This window comes from Ovis aries, chromosome 14, assembly GCF_016772045.2.
Source record: "Ovis aries strain OAR_USU_Benz2616 breed Rambouillet chromosome 14, ARS-UI_Ramb_v3.0, whole genome shotgun sequence".
Classification (NCBI taxonomy): domain Eukaryota; kingdom Metazoa; phylum Chordata; class Mammalia; order Artiodactyla; family Bovidae; genus Ovis; species Ovis aries.
In genome coordinates, this window is record NC_056067.1 from 58,740,828 (window position 1) to 58,761,259 (window position 20,432).

A 20,432-nucleotide genomic window follows, 5' to 3' on the forward strand; every position below is an offset into this window, starting at 1 on the left:
ATTTAGTACCTCACAGCTTACTGTTTTACATTATAAAAAAGGGAAGAAAAGAGACTGTTAAATGATCAACTTTCTTTACTGGGCTTTCCTGGTGGCTCAGATGATAAAGAGTCCGTCTGCAATTCGGAGACCCTGGTTCTATCCCTGGGTCCAGAAGATCCCCTGGAGGAGGGCATGGCAACCCACTCCAGTATTCTTGCCTGGGAAATCCCATGGATGGAGGAGCGTGTCAGACTACAGTCCAAGTACTTGGTAAGATCACATACTCGCCAAAAGTGTAAAATTATTAAGTTATTACCAACGAACTTTTTCAACATGTAACATAAAGAGGAGAAAACATACAAGTCCTGATCTAAACTTGAAATGAATGAAAAAAAAATAAAGTTTTTTTTTCTTAATTAAAAATAATGTCTGGTGTCATGTTCCTTCTACCCTAGGGGTCCAGTGGCTAAGATCCCACATGCTACAACTAAGACCCAGCATAGCCAACTATTTTTAAAGCTTTTAGAATATAGCATAAGAATATGAGTGGATTATAGGAAGGCAGCAAAGTACATTTCAGAATAATTCTTTATAGAAAACAATTCAATGTAAAGCAAAAAGCAAAACCATCACCAGAAGGAATAAAAGCACCTTTAACATTCGTTCAGAGAGGCACTGCATGGTGACAGATGTCATTTCTGGCTCCACCAGTCTCCCCATCCTCTACTCCACACCAGGAAACAGAAGGGGTGACCCACAGCTGTCTGAGTCAAGTCACTGTCCCCTGGGCTGAACAGGATGGCAGATGGAAGCTCTATTATGATACAAATAGTTACAAGATGCACACATACAGACAGGACATTTTCAATTCTCATCCTTATCAGAATAATTTTACAAGGTATTTTTTGGAGTCCAAAGCCACAAATCAAATACATCACAACTTAATCATGTATAAGAAAAAGCTCAGCACTCATCTGGGTCCAGATCTGCACCCCCTCACTTCCACATCTCCCTTTCATTTGGTTTGTCTCTCTGGTCCCCTCTGCTGCCCTGCCTCTCTGCACGTTGTTTCCCCTCAACCTTTCTGATCTGTTGTTTCCTTGTGTCCCTCTCTTTCAGTCCTCCAGGTTACCACCATTGAATCCATCACACGCCCTTCATCCCCACTCTGTCCCGCCTCTGGTGGCCAAACTACCTTTCCACCCTCTCTTCCTCTGCTCACTTTGTCCCCACTCCAGCCCTTCTCTCCCAGCATCAAGTCTCTCCCTAGGTCATGTCTTCCACCCTTTTATACCCTCACTATACTGATCAGCCCTGGAGCAGGAAATGGCAACCCACTCTAGTATTCTCGCCTGGAGAATTCCATGGACAGAGGAGCCTAGTGGACTACAGTCCATGGGAATCACAAAAAGTCAGACACGACTAAGGGACCTTCCCTTTCATACTGATCAGAGGCTCCTCTCCTATTCTGTCTTTACTCCTTCATGTCCCAAGAGATCCCAACTTTCTTTCACTTTGTTTTTTACCATCTGCTACTTTCACTGTTTATTCTTTCATTCTTACCATCTCTTTGTGAAACACCCATCCTCCACACTGCCCTCTGATCTCACCCACTCTTCTGTTCTCCTCACGTTTCTATTTCTCTCAGTCACTCTGTCTCCTGACCCCTCTTGCCCACACATTCAGAGTAGGTGGGATGCAGTAAGATGTCTGCCTCCTGAGAGAGCACTGATGAAATGAAAACGCAACAGTTTAAGGCAAGACAGGAAAATTCAATGCAAACTTTTCCTCTGCCCATTTTGGCCCCCTCCCTCCTCTTGCATGAGCCCTCTGTTAACCGGACCTCGATGGAAGAACGTGTTCAACCATAAAGATCAATTTTTCTTCCTCTGGCACCAAGCCACATCACTCCTTAGAAGGCAACATTCTCAATATTCTAAAGGATCACAATGAGACACAAGGAAGTGGGCAGGGCACAACCATTAAAAGAAGTGGGGGGGGATGGGATGACCCAGTCATTGAGAAAAAAAGGATATGACAAAAACTGGGCACAGGATGGCAGAAGAGTCTACTTCCAGTTGACCTTAAACCTCATTACACTTCACCTAAACGAAACACGGACAGGCACAATGATAGTTCACAGGATAACCATAAAAGGCCAAAAGGCAGGCAGAGGCCCAATTCCCAGAAACCCTGCCCCTTAAATAGAATATTCCTCCCATCTACTTCTGCTTCATGAATACTGTTTGACTGTGTGGATCACAACAAACTATGAACAATTCTTCAAGAGATGGGAATACCAGACCACCTGACATGCCTCCTGAGAAATCTGTATGTAGGTCAGGAAGCAACAGTTAGAACTGGACATGGAACAACAGACTGGTTCCAAATAGGGTAAGGAGTACATCAAAGCTGAATATCGTCACCCTGCTTATTTAAGTTATATGCAGGGTACATCATTCGAAATGCCAGGCTGGATGAAACACAAGCTGGAATCAAGCTTGCTGGGAGAAATATCAATAATCTAAGATATGCAGATGACACCACTCTTATGGCATAAAGAACTAAAGAGCCTCTGAGGAAGGTGAAAGAGGAGAGTGAAAAAGCTGGCTTAAAACTCAACATTTAGAAAACTAAGATCATGGCATTCTGTCCCATCACTTCATGGCAAATAGTTGGGGAAACAATGGAAACAGTGAGACACTATTTTGGGGGCTCCAAAATCACTGAAGATGGTGATGGCAGCCATGAAATTAAAAGACACTTGCTCCTTGGGAGAAAAGCTATGACCAACCTAGACAACATATTAAAAAGCAGAGACATTGCTTTGCCGACACAGGTCCGTCTAGTCAAGGCTATGGTTGTTCCAGTAGTCATGTATGGATGTGAGAGTTGGACTATAAAGAAAGCTGAGTGCCGAAGAATTGATGCTTTTGAACTGTGATGTTGGAGATAACTCTTGAGAGTCCCTTGGGTTGCAAGGAGATCCAACCAGTCCATCCTAAAGGAAATCAGTCCTGGGTGTTCATTGGAAGGGCTGATGCTGAAGCTGAAACTCCAATGCTTTGGCCACCTGATGCAAAGAACTGACTCATTGGAAAAGACCCTGATGCTGGGAAAGATTGAAGGTGGGAGGAGAAGGGGACGACAGAGGATGAGATAATTGGATGGCATCACTGACTCAATGGACATGAGTTTGAGTAAGCTCCGGGAGTTGGTGATGGACTGGGAAGCCTGGGGGCATGCTGCAGTCTATGGCGTCACAGACGGTCGGACATGACTGAGAGACTGAACTGAACTGAGAGCATTACAGTAAGTGTATCTGAGCAGGTCTTTGAAGAGGAATACCCAGGCAAAAGAGCTTAGATAAATTCAAGAGATACACCAAAAACCCAATTACGATCCATCAGAGTTTCTAGAAAGAGTTTATCATACTTATAGGCACTGCTCTGATGCAAACCCTGAGGCCTCTGAAAATAATGAGAATGGTAAACATAACCCTTATTGGACAAAGCTCCCCAGACATAAGAAAATCACAAAAGTTAGATGGTCCACTTGGAATGACCCCTTCTCAACTGGCAGATGTTGCTTTAAAAGTGTTCAGCAACAGGGGACAACAAAAGAAGCAAGAAGATGCAAGACTGAAAGCCACATTACCTGGTGGCAGCAGTGGATTCCCAGAGCATGAGTAACCTGAGGAGAGGTGAGCCACCATGGGGGAGGGAACAACATACTTAGTGTAAGGAGGGCACTGGAAAACAGACTGTCCTTGGCTAAGGAGTAGGAAGGAAAGCAGTAACAGACAGGAGCCTGTCACTGCAGTAGAAAGAGATGAACACTCTGATGATGCCCCGGGAGCCCCGAGTACCTGTGACAGTGGGGACAAGCTGACTGACCTTCTGATAGCTACAGTGCAGCACACTCTGGTAGATAGCAAGATGGCACAGAGAACAACTCAGTCCATCCCGGTCACAGGAGTTTCTGGAGAAGTGCAAAGCTGTTCTTTCTTACAACCCCTGCAATGCCAATGAGGGGACCTCAACCTGAAACACAGTTTCTTATATATGCCAACATGTCCAATCCCTCTTCTGTAAATTAAATGCACAAATGACTTTTTACCAGAACAGCTTGACTTCTGCATCCTGTCAGGGCACCCGGTAAGCAGGCAGATGACATTTGTGGACATTCTGGTGAAGGAGATTGAGTCCCCCTCCCCAGGTATACAAAAAGGTAAGGCAGGAAGTGTGGACTGACAGCACCCCAGGGAAGGCTGACAAACACGTGGCCAATACAAATCCTGTTATTAGGGACACTGGAGGGATTCCCTGGTGGGTCAGTGGTTACAAGTTGGCACTTTTGCTGCAGTGGCCCGGGTTCAGTTCCTGATGAGGGTACTTAGGATCCTGCAAACTGTGTGGGACAGCAAAAAAAAAAAAAAAAAAAAGGACACTGGGACACCTAATTTAAAACAATACCTTCTGAGGCAAGAGACCCCAAAGATAATTCAGACAATTCTTGAAAAGTTGGCTTAACTGGGACTAATTAAACCTTGTAGATTCCTGTATAAAACTCCTATCCTCCCAACGAGGTGAACTCAGCAGTGTATGAATCATTGTCCAAGACATGAGGGCCATTTGTGAGACAGCCCAAGATTGGCAGCCTGTAATAAGTAATCTATATGTGTTCTGCTCACAGCTACTGTGGGACAATACTGCTGGTGCTCAGTTCTGGACTTGAAGCGTATTTTTCCCTGCATTCCTACTGCAGAAGAACCACTGCAGCTGTCTGCTTTCTGGTGGCAGGACCCAGAAACACAGGGAGTCCAGCAGTACTGCTGGACAGTGTTGCCTCAGGGACTGAAGATTTCCCCTACCTTGTTTGGGGAAATATTGGCTCGGGCTCTTACTCCAATGTGTGGGGGGGACTTGCTCACAACAAGCAAAGTGTCTAAAAAATACCATAAGAACCCTGAACTCAGCCAATTGTGGATGGAACGGCTCCCTGAAGAAGGCTCAAGTCTGTAAGTAACAAGTCACGTACCTGGGTTTCATCCTCTGCCTGACAGAAAATAGGCAACTGCTGGCTTGGGAATACCCAAGACACACAGAGCTGAGGGGCTTCTGGGAAAGGCAGGATTCTGTTGAATTAGGATCTCGAATTCAGGCTTTAAAAGAACATATCTTGAGCTCTTACTTTGACAAAAGACCACCAAACAGCCTGGGAAATGATAAAAACAAGGTTAGTCTCGGCTCCAGCTTTGGAACTAGCAGACTTAAACCTTGCACACTGTAGGTCCATGAGGGACAAGGCCTGAGTCTCATGTGTTATTTCAAGCTCTGAGGAACATCCCTCGGCCCACTACTTACTTCTCAACTAAAACAGAGTGTTCAGGGTGGCCCCCTAGCCTTCGAGCTGTGGCAACTCCTTGTGCCAGACTTCAGGAAACCGAGCAGTTCACCCTGGGGCAACCCACCACTCTGTACGTCCCTCACCATGTCCTTTCTTTGGGCTTCCCTGGTAGCTCAGTTGGTAAAGAATTTGCCTGCAATGCAAGAGACCCCAGTTCGATTCCTGGGTCAGGAAGGTCCTGTGGAGAAGGGAAAGGCTACCCACTCCAGTATTCTGGCCTGGAGAATTCCATGGACTGTATAGTCTATGTGATTGCAAAGAGTCAGACGTGACTGAGCGACTTTCACTTCATTTCATGTCCTTTCTTCACTGGGACAAAAGGGCTATTGGCTGACTTCTGGGAGAATGGGGAAGTACCAAGCCATTCTCTCAGGCAATTCCACTCTAAAACTTCACCACTCTGGCCCTGAATCCAGCACCCCTGCTCCCGACGGTTGCTGCACACCCTGCTGAGCATGACTGCCTCAAGCAGACTGGGCTCTACACACAACCGTTGGCTGAGCCAGAAGGGGACCTGTTCATGGATGGAAGCAGCTTCGTGGACCAAGGCAGGGGACGTATTCAGTATGTAGTGAAAACCCTTTGTGTGTTTTTTTTGCCACACAGCCTACAAGATCTTAGTTCCCCAACCAGGGATCAAATCCACACTCCCTGCAGTGGAAGTGCAGAGTCTTAACCACTGGACCCCCAGGGAAGTCCTGTGGTGCTAACCCTTGAAAAGGTGGTAGAAGCAAAAGCCCTGCCCCTAGGGAGCTCAGCTCAGGAGGCAGAAGTCACTGCTCTGACAAGAGCCCTACCGCTCACTGAAGGAACGTGGGTGGTACGTACAGAGGCTCCTGCTCTGCTTTCAGGACCATGCTCAGGTCCTTTCCTCTGCTCACAGGACCATGTGTAGAGAAGGGGGCTCCTCGCTTCAGACAATAAAGACAGAAAACATGCTTTGAGATCCTGTTACGATGAGAAGCCATCCACAAGCCCTCACTGGTGGCCAGAGTGCACTGTCCTGGCCACCAGAAGGGTGAAATGCATATAATCCAAAGCAACCAGTTAGCTGACCACGCTGCAAAGGCAGGCAGCAAAGACAGGCGATTCTCAAGCCATGAGAGGGTCACTACAGATCAACTTGTCAAAATACAAGGTGGTGTATCCAGAAAAGGAGTGGGGATTCACTCTGGACCACACCACACTCGGGAGAGATGTGTGCATATGGAACTGTCCTGACTCCTGAGGCCCTCTTGCACACCGTGCCACACCACACTGTAACAGCACCCACACCAGGAGAGATGCCACAACAGATTCACAAGTTCATAATGAAGCCTAACCTGCAGAAGACCATCCAGCAAACCCCTCAAACTTGCATGATTCATGCTAAAAAATAAAGACTGCTGTCAGACCTCCCCAGATGGGGACCCAACACAGGAACCTGGGTCACCGAGACTGGCAAGTAAACTAAAGTAAATCAAGTTGGTAAGGATAGAGAAAAGAGACAGAGTGGGTGATTAAATAGTTAATCCCACTAGGGGATTGTAAGTAAAGAGAAAAGTATGAGAAACTCTCTAAGTTAAAGGATCACTCAAGAAAGCAGGTTTGCTCAGCAACAAAACCATGTGGCAAAGGCATAGGACCTGCCCCCAAATAATAAAACAGTGGTGGTATGAGCCCCACATCCAACCCAGTGGGCTCAGTAAGTTAATGACCCCCTAGGACATGCTTCTTTGTGTGCACTAAAAACAAAAATATAAGGAAAAGGTGACATTATGCTGAAACCTGAGATGATTTACCAAATTTTTGTGCATTTCCATTGAGTCATGAGAGTCCAAGCTTGACCATGTAAGGACAGAAAATTCCCCCGCCCAATAAGGAAGAGGATCTGACGATGGAAGCTGACTTCTAATCAAGATGTTTGAACTTAACTTTGCTAGTGGGTGAGATGAGTGCAATTGTGTGGTAGTTTTAACATTCTTTGGCATTGCCTTTCTTTGGGATTGGAGTGAAAACTCACATTTTCCAGTCTTGTGGCCACTGCTGAGTTTTCCAAATTTGCTGGCATATTGAGTGCAGCACATTCACAGCATCATCTTTGAGGATTTGAAATAGCTCAGCTGGAATTCCATCACCTCCACTAGCTTTGTTCACAGTAATGCTTCCTAAAGCCCACTTGACTTCACATTCCAAGATGTCTGTCTCTAGGTGAGTGATCACACCATCATGGTTACCTGGCTCATTAAGATCCTTTTTGTATAGTTCTTCTGTGTATTCTTGCCACCTTTCCTTAATCTCTTCTGCTTCTGTTAGGTCCATGCCATTTCTGTCCTCTGTACCTCTAATTTTCTTGAAGAGATCTCTAGTCTTTCCCATTCTATTGTGTTCCTCTCTTTCTTCGCATTGTTCACTTAAGAAGGCTTTCTTATTTCTCCTGGCTATTCTTTGGAACATTTCATTCAAATGGGTTTATCTTTCCTTTTCTCTTTTGCCTTTCATGTCTCTTCTTTTCCCAGCTATTTGTAAGGCCTCCTCAAACAACCATTTTGCCTTTTTGCATTTCTTTTTCCTTGTGATGGTCTTGATCACTGCCACCTGTACAATGTCATTACCCTCTGTCCATAGTTCTTCAGGCATTCTGTCTATCAGATCTAATCCCTTGAATCTATTTGTTACTTCCACCGTGTAATAATAAGAGATTTGATTTAGGTCATACCTGAATGGTGTCTAGTGATTTTCCCTACCTTCTTCAATTTCAGTCTGAATTTGGCAGTAAGGAGTTCATGATCTGAGTCACAGTCAGCTCCTGGTCTTGTTTTTGCTGACTGTATAGAGCTTCCCCATCTTCAGCTGCAAGGAACATAATCCATCTGATTTCGGTATTGAGCATCTGGTGATGTCCTTGTGTAGAGTCGTCTCATGTTGTCAGAAGAGAGTGTGTCAACTAAAAAAGATGTACAACTTGAGAGTTGCAAGTTAAGTTTTATTTGGGGAAAATGAGGACTGCAGCCAGGGAGGCAGCATCTCAGACAGCTCTGACAGGTGTCCAGAGATCTTTGACTATTAAGACCCAGTCCAGTAATAGCACATTGAGCGACGTATGTGCTCAATGTTCTTCAGAACTGGAAATGAGCCTTCCCATCAATGCGGGACCAAATGGTGATGAAATGCCCCCCAAAGTAGGGTCATATTTGCTAAACAGTCATATCAGTAGAATAGTCTGAGCAGTCTTTCAGAGACTGCTCCAAGGCAGTAGTGGGGGAAGTTCAATATATAAGGTTTTGGTGAAGAGGAAGTTCAATACCATGAAGCACTCATTTCACAAAAGGTTTTTTGTTAGTCATGAGGATCTGATGTCACCATGAAGGGATTTAGTGCTTCTCTAGATAGGAGGAAGTGCAAGGATTGAGACCATAAAGTCTGTTCCTAAAACCATCCAAATATCTACAGACCAGTCCTACCAGAGTCCCTGGAGCAGAGTGCCTCGCTCCACTCTGAAGTCCCTCCAGGGCTGTTGAAAGTCAACAGCTTTAGCAGAATGGGGTTCAGTCTCCGTGGAGGCAGAGGGTAAATGCCTTTGCCGTTCACTCGTTGGCAATGCCCTTGACAAATGCCAATTTGTAGTTGACACGGCCCTCTTGTGGCCATACATCCGATCATGTTTTGGGGGGCATTTCATGAACATTTTGTCTCTCGTTGCGGGGAAGGCTCCTTCCCAGTTCTGAAGAAGGCTTTGCTGACAGGTCACTCAATGTGCTATTACTGGACTAGGTCTCCATAGTCAAAGATCTCTGCAGACCTGTCTGCTAGTTATGGTCCAGGAAAGTATTCCTTCTTGTTGCATCTTCCCGTATCTCAGTTCAATTCAGTCACTCAGTAGTGTCCAACTTTGCAACCCCATGGACTGCAGGACACTAGGCCTCCCTGTCCATCCCCAATTCCCAGAGCTTACTCAAACTCATGTCTATCATGTCCGTGATCGATCCAACTGTCTCATCCTCTATTGTCCCCTTCTCCTCCCGCCTTCATTCTTTCCCAGCATTAGGGCCTTTTCCAATGAGTCAGTTCTTCACATCAGGTGGCCAAAGTATTGGAATTTCAGCTTCAGCATCAGTCCTTCCAATAAATATTCAGGACTGATTTCTTTTAGGATTGACTGGTTTGATCTCCTTGCAGCTCAAGGGACTCTCAAGAGTCTTGTCCAACATGACAGTTCAAAAGCATCAATTCTTCAGCGCTCAGCTTTCTTTAGACTCCAACTCTGACATCCATACATGACTACTGGAAAAACCATAGCGTTGACTACATGGACCTTTTTAAATAAAGTAACGTCTCTGCTTTCTAATATGCTGTATAAGTTGGTCACAGCTTTTCTCCCAAGGAGCAGGTGTCTCTTAATTTCATGGCTGCAGTCACAATCTGCAGTGATTTTGGAGCCCTCCACCGCCCCCCCCAAAAAAAAGTCTCTCACTGTTTCCATTGTTTCCCCAACTGTTTGCCATGAAGTGGTGGGCCTGGATGCCATGATCTTTGTTTTCTGAGTGTTGAGCTTTAAGCCAGCCATTTAACTCTCCTCTTTCATGTTCATCAACAGTCTCTTCAGTTCTTCTTCACTTTCTGCCATTAGGTGGTGTCATCTGCATATCTGAGGTTATTGATATTTCTCCCAGCAATCTTGAGTCCCGCTTGTGCTTCCTCCAGCCCTACATTTTGCATGATGTACTCTGCATATAAGTTAAATAAGCAGGGTGACAATACACAGCCTTGACATACTCCTTTGGAGCCGGTCTGTTGTTCCATGTCCAGTTCTAACTGTTGCTTCTTGACCTGCATACAGATTTCTCAGGAGGCAGGTCAGGTGATCTGGCATTCCCATCTTTTTAAGAATTTTCCTCAGTCTGTTGTGATCCACACAATCGAAGGCTTTGGCATAGTCAATAAAGCAGAAGTAGATGTCTTTCTGGAACGTTTGCTTTTTTGATGATCTAGAAGATGTTGGCATTGTGATCTTTGGTTCCTCTGCCTTTTCTAAACCCAGCTTGAACATCTGGAAGGGGAAGTTACTCCTATATCTAGAGTAACATTATTACAATCACTGATCACTTACCGAGCTATATATTTGATCAACTGCTTCAAGTCCAATCATTATTGAGCCCATCTTTGCATGAAATGTTTCCTTGGTATCTCTAATTTTCTTGAAGAGATCTCTAGTCTTTCCCATTCTATTGTTTTCCTCTATTTCTTTGCACTGATCACTGAAGTAGGCTTTCTTATCTCTTCTTGCTATGCTTTGGAATTCTGCATTCAAATGGGTATATCTTTCCTTTTCTCCTATGCTTTTCACTTCTCTTCTTTTCACAGCTATTTCTAAGGCCTCCTCAGACAGCCATTTTGCTTTTCTGCATTTCTTTTTCTTGGGGATGGTCTTGATTCCTGTCTCCTGTACAATGTCATGAACCCCTGTCCATAGTTCATCAGGCACTCTGTCTGTCAGATCTAGTCCCTTAAATTTATTTCTCACTTCTACTGTATAGTCCTAAGGGATTTGATTTAGGTCATAACTGAATGGTCTAATGGTTTTCCCTACTTTTTTCAATTTCAGTCTGAATTTGTCAATAAGGAGTTCATGATCTGATCCATAGTCCGCTCCCTGTCTTGTTTTTGCTGAGTGTATAGAGCTTCTCTATCGTTGGCTGCAAAGGATATAATCAATCTGATTTTGATGTTGACCATCTGGTGATGTCCATTTGTAGAGTCTTCTCTTGTGTTGTTGGAAGAGGGTGTTTGCTATGACCAGTGCTTTCTCTTGGCAGGACTCTGTTAGCCTTTGCCCTGCTTCATTCTGTACTCCAAGGCCAAATTTGCCTGTTACTCAAGGTATCTCTTGACTTCCTACTTTTGCATTCCAGTCCCCTATGATGAAAAGGACATCTTTTTTTTTTGGTATTAGTTCTATGAAATCTGTAAGTCTTCATAGAACTGTTCAACTTCAGTTTCTTTGGCATTAGTGGCTGAGGATAGACTTGGATTACTGTGATATTGAATGGTTTGCCTTGGAAATGAACGGAGATCCTTCTGTAGTTTTTGAGATTGCATCCAAGTACTGCATTTTGGACTTTTTTGTGGACTATGAGAGCTACTTCATTTCTTCTAAGGGATTCTTGCCCACAGTAGTAAATATAATGGTCATCTGAATTAAATTCACCCATTCTGGTCCATCTTAGGTCACTGATTCCTAGAAAGTTGATGTTCACTCTTGCCATCTCCTGTTTGACCACTTCCAATTTACCTTGATTCATGGATAAACATTCAAGGTTCCTGCACAATACTGTTCTTTACAGCTTCAGACTTAACTTTCACCTCCAGAGACATCCCTAACTGGGCGTTGTTTCTGCTTTGGCTCAGCCTCTTCACACATTGTGGAGCTATTTCTCTGCTTTCCTCCAGCAGCACACTGGGCACCTACCATCCTGGGGAGTTCATCATTCGGTGTCGTATCTTTTTGCCTTTTCATAGTGTTGATGCTAGCGAAGTAATGCTCAATATTTTCTAAGCTAGGCTTCAACAGTACAACCAAGAACTTCCAGACATTCAAGCAGGATTTAGAAAAGGCAGAGGAATCAGAGATCACATTTCTAACATCCACAAAGCAAGAGAATGTCAGAAAAACATCTACTTCTGTGTCACTGACTACACTACAGCCTTTTACTGTGAGGATCACAGCAAATTTTGGAAAATTCTTAACGAGATGGGAATACCAGACCATCTTACCTGCTTCCCGAGAAACCTGTATGCAGGTCAAGAAGCAACAGTTAGAACCAAACATGGAAAAATGGACTGGTTCCAAATTGGGAATGGAGTACAAAGAAGTACGTCAAGGCTGTATATTGTCACTCTGCTTATTTAACTTAGCTACAGAGTACATCATGCAAAATGCCAGGCTGGATGAAGCACCAGCTGGAATCAAGATTGCTGGGAGAAATATCAATAACCTCAGATATGGAGATGACAGCACCCTTATGGCAGAAAGTGAAGAGGAACTGAAGCAAAAGAGGAGAGTGAAAAAGCTGGCTTAAAATTCAACATTCAGAAAACTAAGATCATAGCATCCAGTCCCATTACTTCATGGCAAATAGATGGGGAAACAATGGAAACAGTGAGAGACTTTATTTTCTTAGGCTCTAAAATCACTGCAGAAGGTGACTGCAGCCATGAAATTAAAAGACACTTGCTCCTTGGAAGAAAAAGTACGACCAACCTAGACAGCATATTAAAAAGCAGAGACATTACTTGGCCCACAAAGGTCCGTCTACTTAAAGCAATGGTTTTTCCAGTAATCATGTATAGATGCAAGGGTTGGGCCATAAAGAAGGCTGAGTGTTGAAGAATTGATGCTTTTGAGTGATGGTGTTGGAGAAGACTCTTGAGAGTCCCTAGGATGGCAAGGAGATCAAACCAGTCAATCCTAAAGCAGATCAACCTGGAATATTCATTGGAAGGACTGAAGCTGAAGCTTCAATGTTTTGGCCACCTGATGCAAAGAAGTGACTCATTAGAAAAGACCCTGATGCTTGGAAAGATTGAAGGCAGGACGAGAAGGGGGCAGAGGATGAGATGGTTGGATGACATCACTGACTCAATGGACATGAGTTTGAGCAAGCTCCGGGAGATGGTGAAGGACAGGGGAGCCTGGTGTGCTGCAGTCCATGGGGTTGCAAAGAGTTGGACACAACTTGAGCTGCTGAACAACAACTCAAGAAGAGGAAGCAGAAGAGAGAGATAAGGACACTCTCCCCCTCCCCACTTCTCCTTTTATTATAAAACTGTAGCTCACTAATTACTCTGGGCGGCACCCTCTCCCCCTCTACTTATAAGCCTCACAAATGTCCTATCTTTTCTTTCTTTTTTCAGTCAGCACAGGCTGCCATAGAAATATGGTATAGATGTCTAGAGACACAGAAAGGATCTTGTTGCTAACTCAGGAGACAGGGTAGATGGTATGTGAGAAGGAAGAAATTTTACTGTCTGAGTGCTGCTCACAGGGTCTGAAAATCGACATTCTTCTTAATTTGAGGATTTTTCTCCTATGTTCTAAGTCTAACCCTCTTAAAACTCAAATCTATAAATTTAGGTTATTCTACCTGTTATTTATGTATTTTTTAAAAAATAAATATTTATTATTTATTTGGCTGCAATGACTCTTAGCTGTGGCAAGTGGGATTTAGTTTCCCATGCAGGAATGGAACCTGGGCCCACTGCATTGGAAGTATGGAGTCTTAGTTACTGGACCACCAGAGAAGTCCTCAGATATCTCTTAGCTAGTACGTTTTGCATTGCAATGCCTGTTTTGTGACTAAGTTTTAACGTGAAACTGCGAGATCTCTATTGGGATATATGTATTTCTCAGGTTAATTTGTAGATGAGCTCTATTTAACTGTCTTTAAAAAGTGCTTACAAATTAAACATTTCTAAATATAACAGAAACTAAGTTAAATGGATTTTGGATTCGTATGACCCAAGAAACATTTAGTATTAAATTAGCATCTGGCATTAAAGTTTGTAGTTTGCTTGTTATTTAATAGAGACATGTCATTTAGACATGTACTATTAAGCAGAATGTTTTTATGGTACCCAGGTTTACTCAAAGTCAGTAAGTATATTTGTTGTAAAGTTTGTCAGCAAGAAAATTAACTCATGGTCTTTCCTGGAGGCTCAGCAGTAAAGAATCCCCTTACCAATGCAGGAGACGTGGGTCCCTGATCTGGGAAGATCCCCCATGCTGTGGAGCAACTAAGCCCATGCCACCCAACTACCGAGCCTGTGCTCTAAAGCCTGGAAGCCACAACTACTGAAGCCCACGCCCCCTGGAGTCCGTGCTCTGCAAAAGAGAAGCTGCCGCAGTGAGAAGCCAGTGCACCTCAGCAAACAGTAGCCCCTGCTTGCTGCGAATAGAGAGTCCAAGCAGCAGTGCAGACCCAGCACAGCCAAAATTAAATAAATAAATATTTTTGAAATGTGTTTTTCACTTGCAGTGTACTTTGTACAACTTTTAGTGATCAAGACACTCACTTTCCTGGACCAATTTTACAAGCCTATGTTATCAATCAACCAGACTCATTTTACAAACAAATTTATCTTAACTTGGCTACGTTTGGGACAAATGAGGGTGATTTAAGAAGAAAGGAATTATGTTTTAATAGATATTAAATTTTAGTTTGGCTGAGATCAGTATCTACTGTCTAAAACTCACTTTTTAAATAGCACTTTTGTCATATTCTTGTAATGTTTAATTGAGTTGTTAGGAAGATATTCTAGGCTTGGGTCTAAAGCAGGGCAGTGTAAGCTATCTTTGGATGCAGATCAGATATCCATAATCTATAACCAGGTGATTATATGTTCCAGGAAAAAAAAAAAAAAAAAAGACGGCATTTAAAGGACTGTGTCCAGCCTGGATAAATGCCTCTTATGAGGTATTGTCAACATCCTGCACAAGGACACTGAAGGGAATCAACTTCCAGGATTTACCCTCCTCCCCTGACCCTTTCCTTCCAATTTGCAGCCAGACCAGTTCCTAAAAGCTCTCTGTCAAGGCCACTGGACACACAGTCTGCATTATTCCTTTGGGACAGTTTCTCAGCCATTCACACCTGGCTGAGAGACTACTCGGAAGGGATAACATCTAAAGCTTTAAGCACAAGTCCCGATTAAACTGCACAGTGAAGTGCGACACAGGAACGTAACATCTGGATAGCTAACTACTGCTCGAGGGAGGGGAATGGCAAGGACTGTCTCAGCCGGGGCTCCAGCCAAGGCCACTAGCCCAGAGTCAAGGGCACCCAAGGGTGGGGAGACTGCCCACTATATTCAGGAGCTCCTTCTCTGTACCCCGAGTTACCCAAGGGCCAAATCTCAGCCCAGACAGCACCTGCAGTGTCTAAGTTATGGACCAACTGCCCCATGGCTCTGCTTTTGTGAGAAGCCCCTTTCTCCATGTCCATCTTTCTCTGCCTTTCTCCTTATCCATCTCTTTGTCAATGAGTCAACAGAAGACAAATTGATACATTTTTCTGAGAACCCTGAACTTTCCAGGATGGAGTTTACCCAGTTAATGAGATCTTTTGATCTCCTCCAAAGGGAGATTTGCAGACTTTACTCTCCCACAGGCAGCTAGGGTCCGTGCTGACCCAGAGGCTGCCCGAGCCCAACAGGGCCACCTGGGGGGCAGGGGGCACTGCCACTGTCCCTGAGGCAGGTCCATGGCTACATGATTGTTTAACAGAGGTTATGAAAACACTTGCAGTTAAACCTGTCAGTTATGAAAAAGTGCAGATAGTACAACAGGGGTGAGATGAAAATCAGAAAGCATTTCAAGAGAGGTTGATAGAAGCTTTAAAAAATATAGCAGGGGCTTTCCTGGTGGCTCACTGGGAAAGAATCCACGTGCCAATGCAGGGCACATGGGCTCTATCACTAATCCAGGGAGATCCCATGTGTCATGGAGCAGTTAAGCCCAGGAGCTGAAACTACTGAAGCCCAGGCCCTAGAGCCTGTGCTCTGAAACAAGAGAAGCCACTGCAGTGAGAAGCCCATGCTGAGAAAAGCCCACAAGCAACAAAGACAGACCATAGACAAAATACATACACAGGAGTGTGGATCACTGCTCCCTCGAGGGACAGGCCCTTTTGGCTATGCATTTCATAGCCCACCCTGCCACAGACATCAGGAGCGAGATTCAAAAAGCAACTGCTAGTCCTCAGACGCCTATGAGCGATTTGCTCCAAGTGGCTTATTCAGTTTTCGATAATAGGGACATGGTTGAAAAGGCTGAACACTCCCAGAGAAATACACAAAGGGCTGATGATGATTGCAGCTTTGTCCACTCAGAGACCAGCAGAGGGGAGGTCAGCCTTTGCAGGCCAAGCTGGCCATGGTGGACCTCAAGGCCCACAGGTACCCAGACCAACCCAGGATGCCCTGTGTGGACAGAAGGGCATTGGAGGAGAGACTGTGGTGGACTCGCCCTTTATAGACAGCCAGGGGACTGGAGGAGGGAATGCCCCAGACACCTGAGATCCATGGGGCCCCTTGGCCGTGGATGGTGTCCCAACACTGAGGGGCCCCGGGGTCACAAGTGGCTCTGCCTACAGCACCGTGTATATAACTAGTGCTGAAGCTTGAGGGGTCACTGAAGCAGGGGCCGAGATGGAATTCCTGGGACACCAGCGCAGTCCTTTCCGTCTTAACCTGAAGGGCTGGAAATTTTAACAGCCATAAAAAATACATAATGGGAACATCAGCACCAACACAGGGCCCGCTTTCCAGGAACCCCCTTCGTGCTCCAACAATGGCCAGTGGTTTCTACATCGATTTCTGTGCCTGTCACCTCTCTTTTAACTCAAGGGACTTCCTAGTTAAATTACGCTCCACGCTGATTCTTGAGGGACAAGGAAGCCACCCTTATGACCAAATGATACTAACAAAACTAAAAAACAGATTAACACTATAACTGAGATAAAAGACTTAATTGACTCTGCAGTGTGAAACACTGAGGCTCTGGGTCTAGCTACAAATAAACAGACTGAGGCCTTACATGATGCTCTTCCAGATTTGGAACCTGTTCTGAGCTACATAGCCCAGCTGGTAAAGAATCCGCCTGCAATGCTGTTACTGAAAGGTATGTGTTGGGGGTCCGGGCGTGTTTTGTACCCCTCCCTCATCAGACAGACTCCTCAGGTTCTTGTGTGGGGCCTCGCCCCAGGAATGTGCACAGGCTGCAGATGATTCTGATCTGGATCCTGCATTGAGCACCAGGGCTCTTAGCCTCCACTTGTGAGACTGAGATCAGGCCCTGGGGGAGGGAAGGGCGCTCTGCTCTGAGTGGGGCTGGACCAGGGCCTGCTGTGTGACCTGAAGGGCATCGTGGAGTGAGCAGAGGTACCCCCTGCTGCTATGTGCATGAGGCCTCACCAGGAGGGGGGTGTGATCCACAGGAAAGTGTGGGAAAGTCCTGTGTTGGACTCTGTGTGGGAGTTGACTGTCCTGAGTCCCTCCTGAGACAGTGGCCACAGGGGACTGTCTGTTCCTCATGGTGAGGGCTTCCCTGTGTGTGTGGTTGGGGCTCAGGAAGGGGGTGTGTTGACCCTAAGCATTAAACAGCATGTTTTCCACTTTCATGATAGAACTGTGAAGACTCATGGACGAAGAAGCCCAGAAGAGGAAAGAACAGGAGTCAGGCATGGCTCTTTCTCTGGTAAGGTCATATTCTCAGTGGATTCTTGGTCTGTCCTTTCTGAATTCCCCTTCTCTGGGCAATTGCTAATCATGTCTGACACTGAAATACCCTGTCTGTCTCACCTGGGGCCTTCCCTCAGGGCCCGTTTTCTCCACTTAGATCCCGTCTCCCCATAACCTGGTGACCTGGCCTTGTGAGGAGGCTCCCCTGGGCACTGTCCTGGGCAGGGCTTCTCACCCACGGGTTGGAGACGGGGTCTCAGTGCTGTTGAGTAGCAGGGGTTGCTTAGGGCCCATCTGGATGTGCTGTCTGCTCTCTGTTAACCAGGGTAAAGAAGCTGTAGGTGGACCTCAGGTATTAACATGTACAGTACACGGCAAAATCTGACAAAGAGGCCAATGAGGGGAAATCCGTTCTGACTTTTTACAGTACATTTAAAACTAAATGAGCACCTCCCTGAAAACTTAAGTGTTTGGGGATGGAACGAAACATTTGAAAGAGATGTCAGGGCTAGGGAGTGTTTCAAGAGACCATCTAATTTAAACTGTAAAATCAGGTTTACTACTTTTTTTTCTTTTTTGACCACATGATTCAGCTTCCAGGGTCTTAGTTCGCTGAGTAGGGATCGAACCTGAAACCCTGCAGTGAAAGTGAGGAATGTTAACCATTAGGACCATTAGGGAATTCTCCAACTTTACTAATTTTGATTCAGTATTTTCTTAATGGAATAAAATAATAAATTTTTGATGTTGTTAATAAGTACATACCTAAAATTAAGTATTAAAATCACATTATGATTTTTAAAATATATTCATTTCCTGTACTCTAACTTCATTGCTTGAGTGTTTTTTCCCTCGATCTGGCAAGTGGTGGCCACTCTCTGGTTGCAGTGCACAGCTTCTCATTGTGGTGGCTTCTCTTGTCTTGCAGCCCAGGCTCTAGAGCACGCTGGCTTCAGTAGATTCACCTCCTGGGCTCTACAGCTCTGGATCAGAAATTGAGACTCATGGGCTCAGTTGCCCCTCAGCATGTAGGAGCTCTGACCAGGCAACAATCCAAATCTCTTGCATTGCCCAGTGGATTCTTTACCACTTACCCATAGGGAGGCCCACATATTTTTAATTACAGGTATTTTATAAAGTTTGGAAGAAATCTGTATGTTATTTTCTGCTTGTATTAATTTTTATTTATTTATTTTTTTTGAACTAGAATAAGATAATGTTGAGGAGTTCCCTAGTAGTACAGTGGCTAAGAATGTGCCTGCCAATGTTGGGTGCACGGGTTCCATCCCAGGTCCCGGAAGATGCCTCAGAGCAACTAAGTCCATGGGCCACAACAACGGAGCCTGTGCCCTAGAGCCCGGGAGCCATTACTATGGAAGCCCACACTCTCTAGAGCCTGTGCTCCAAAACAAGAGAAGCCACTGCAAGGAGAAGCCTGGGCATTGCAGCTGCAACTAGAGAAAGCCCACTCACAGCAAGAACCCAACATAAGCAAAATAAATGAGCATGAAAAAGAAATAGAATGTTAACAAAGTTACTGAATGAAGAAGTAAAATAAAGAAGAGAATGAGAACCCACTCAGTATTCTTGCCTGGAGAATTCCATGGATAGAGGAGCTGGTGGGCTGCCCTCAGCGGGGTTGCACAGAGTCTGGCATGAGTAAGCAGGTAAACAACAACTTCCACACAGAGCAGATTGAGCTCCGATAAACAAATCTAAGTGTCTAACTTTCCTCTTGCAGATTCTTCAGTGACTTCCAGTAGCTTTTGGAATAAAGTCCTAAATCCATAGATCTTGCATAAATTAGCCTCTGCCTGGCACCACCCCATGTACATTCCCTGTGTCCCAGTCACACTGGCTGACTTTCTGTTCAGTAAATATCTTCGTGCCTCAGAGCTGGCACTCAGGCTGTTCCCTCTGCTTGCAACACTCTTCTGTTTCCCACCTTGCCAACCCTGTTTCTTTCTCACAGAGACCTTGTCTGATTTCTCAGTGTAGCTTAAGACTTTCTGTTTAATCTTGTCTTAGCACCCAGCCTGTGTTAGAGCACTTATTTCAGTAGTTATATTAAAATTGTGGATGGAATTGGCTGGCTGGCTGCTAGATTGTAAGCTCCATCATGTTCACTGCTGTATTTCAAGTCTGAGGCACAAAGCTGATGCTGAATGAAATTTGATAGAACGAAAGAAAAAAAATAAAGACAACTCTTGTTTCAATCAATTGTGTGTTTACACACGCATGCATGAATGCATGGATATGTAACTCCATGGTTTTATTACAAAAACATCATCTCATAAATAATGGTGTATGCTTTGTAGCAGTTACAGTTGTATATTTAGTGTAGTTCATGGTGTTTGTTTTTTTTTCCACATCATCACATGAATGATGTAAATTGTAGTCAGAGTATTGACATTGTGTGGGTTGCGATGGTAGAGGGTGTGACCCTGTATGACCATTTACGCTGTTCTATTGAATTTCCACTTCTTGAACTTGTTTCAGGTATTCTCAGGGATGCACTTTCCTTCTCAGGTAGTTAACTGGTTGATTATTTAGGTTCAGTTGTCACTCCCAACCACCTGAGCTCAGGTCCTGTTGCCTTATTTCTTAACTGTTTGATCTGAGCGATTTCTTAGAGTGAAAGATTTTTCTCACCAGTAAGGTGGACGAGATCTTTCTCTAACGTTCTGTTTTGTTGATGACAAGTTCATCTGTGTGAAGACTTTAGAGTAATGCTTAGTGTGTAGGATGTGCTGAAACACCTGTCATCATCATCACAATGTGTGTTCTTTTAAAGTCACTGTGGACTTTGTCGTCTCTGAAGACAC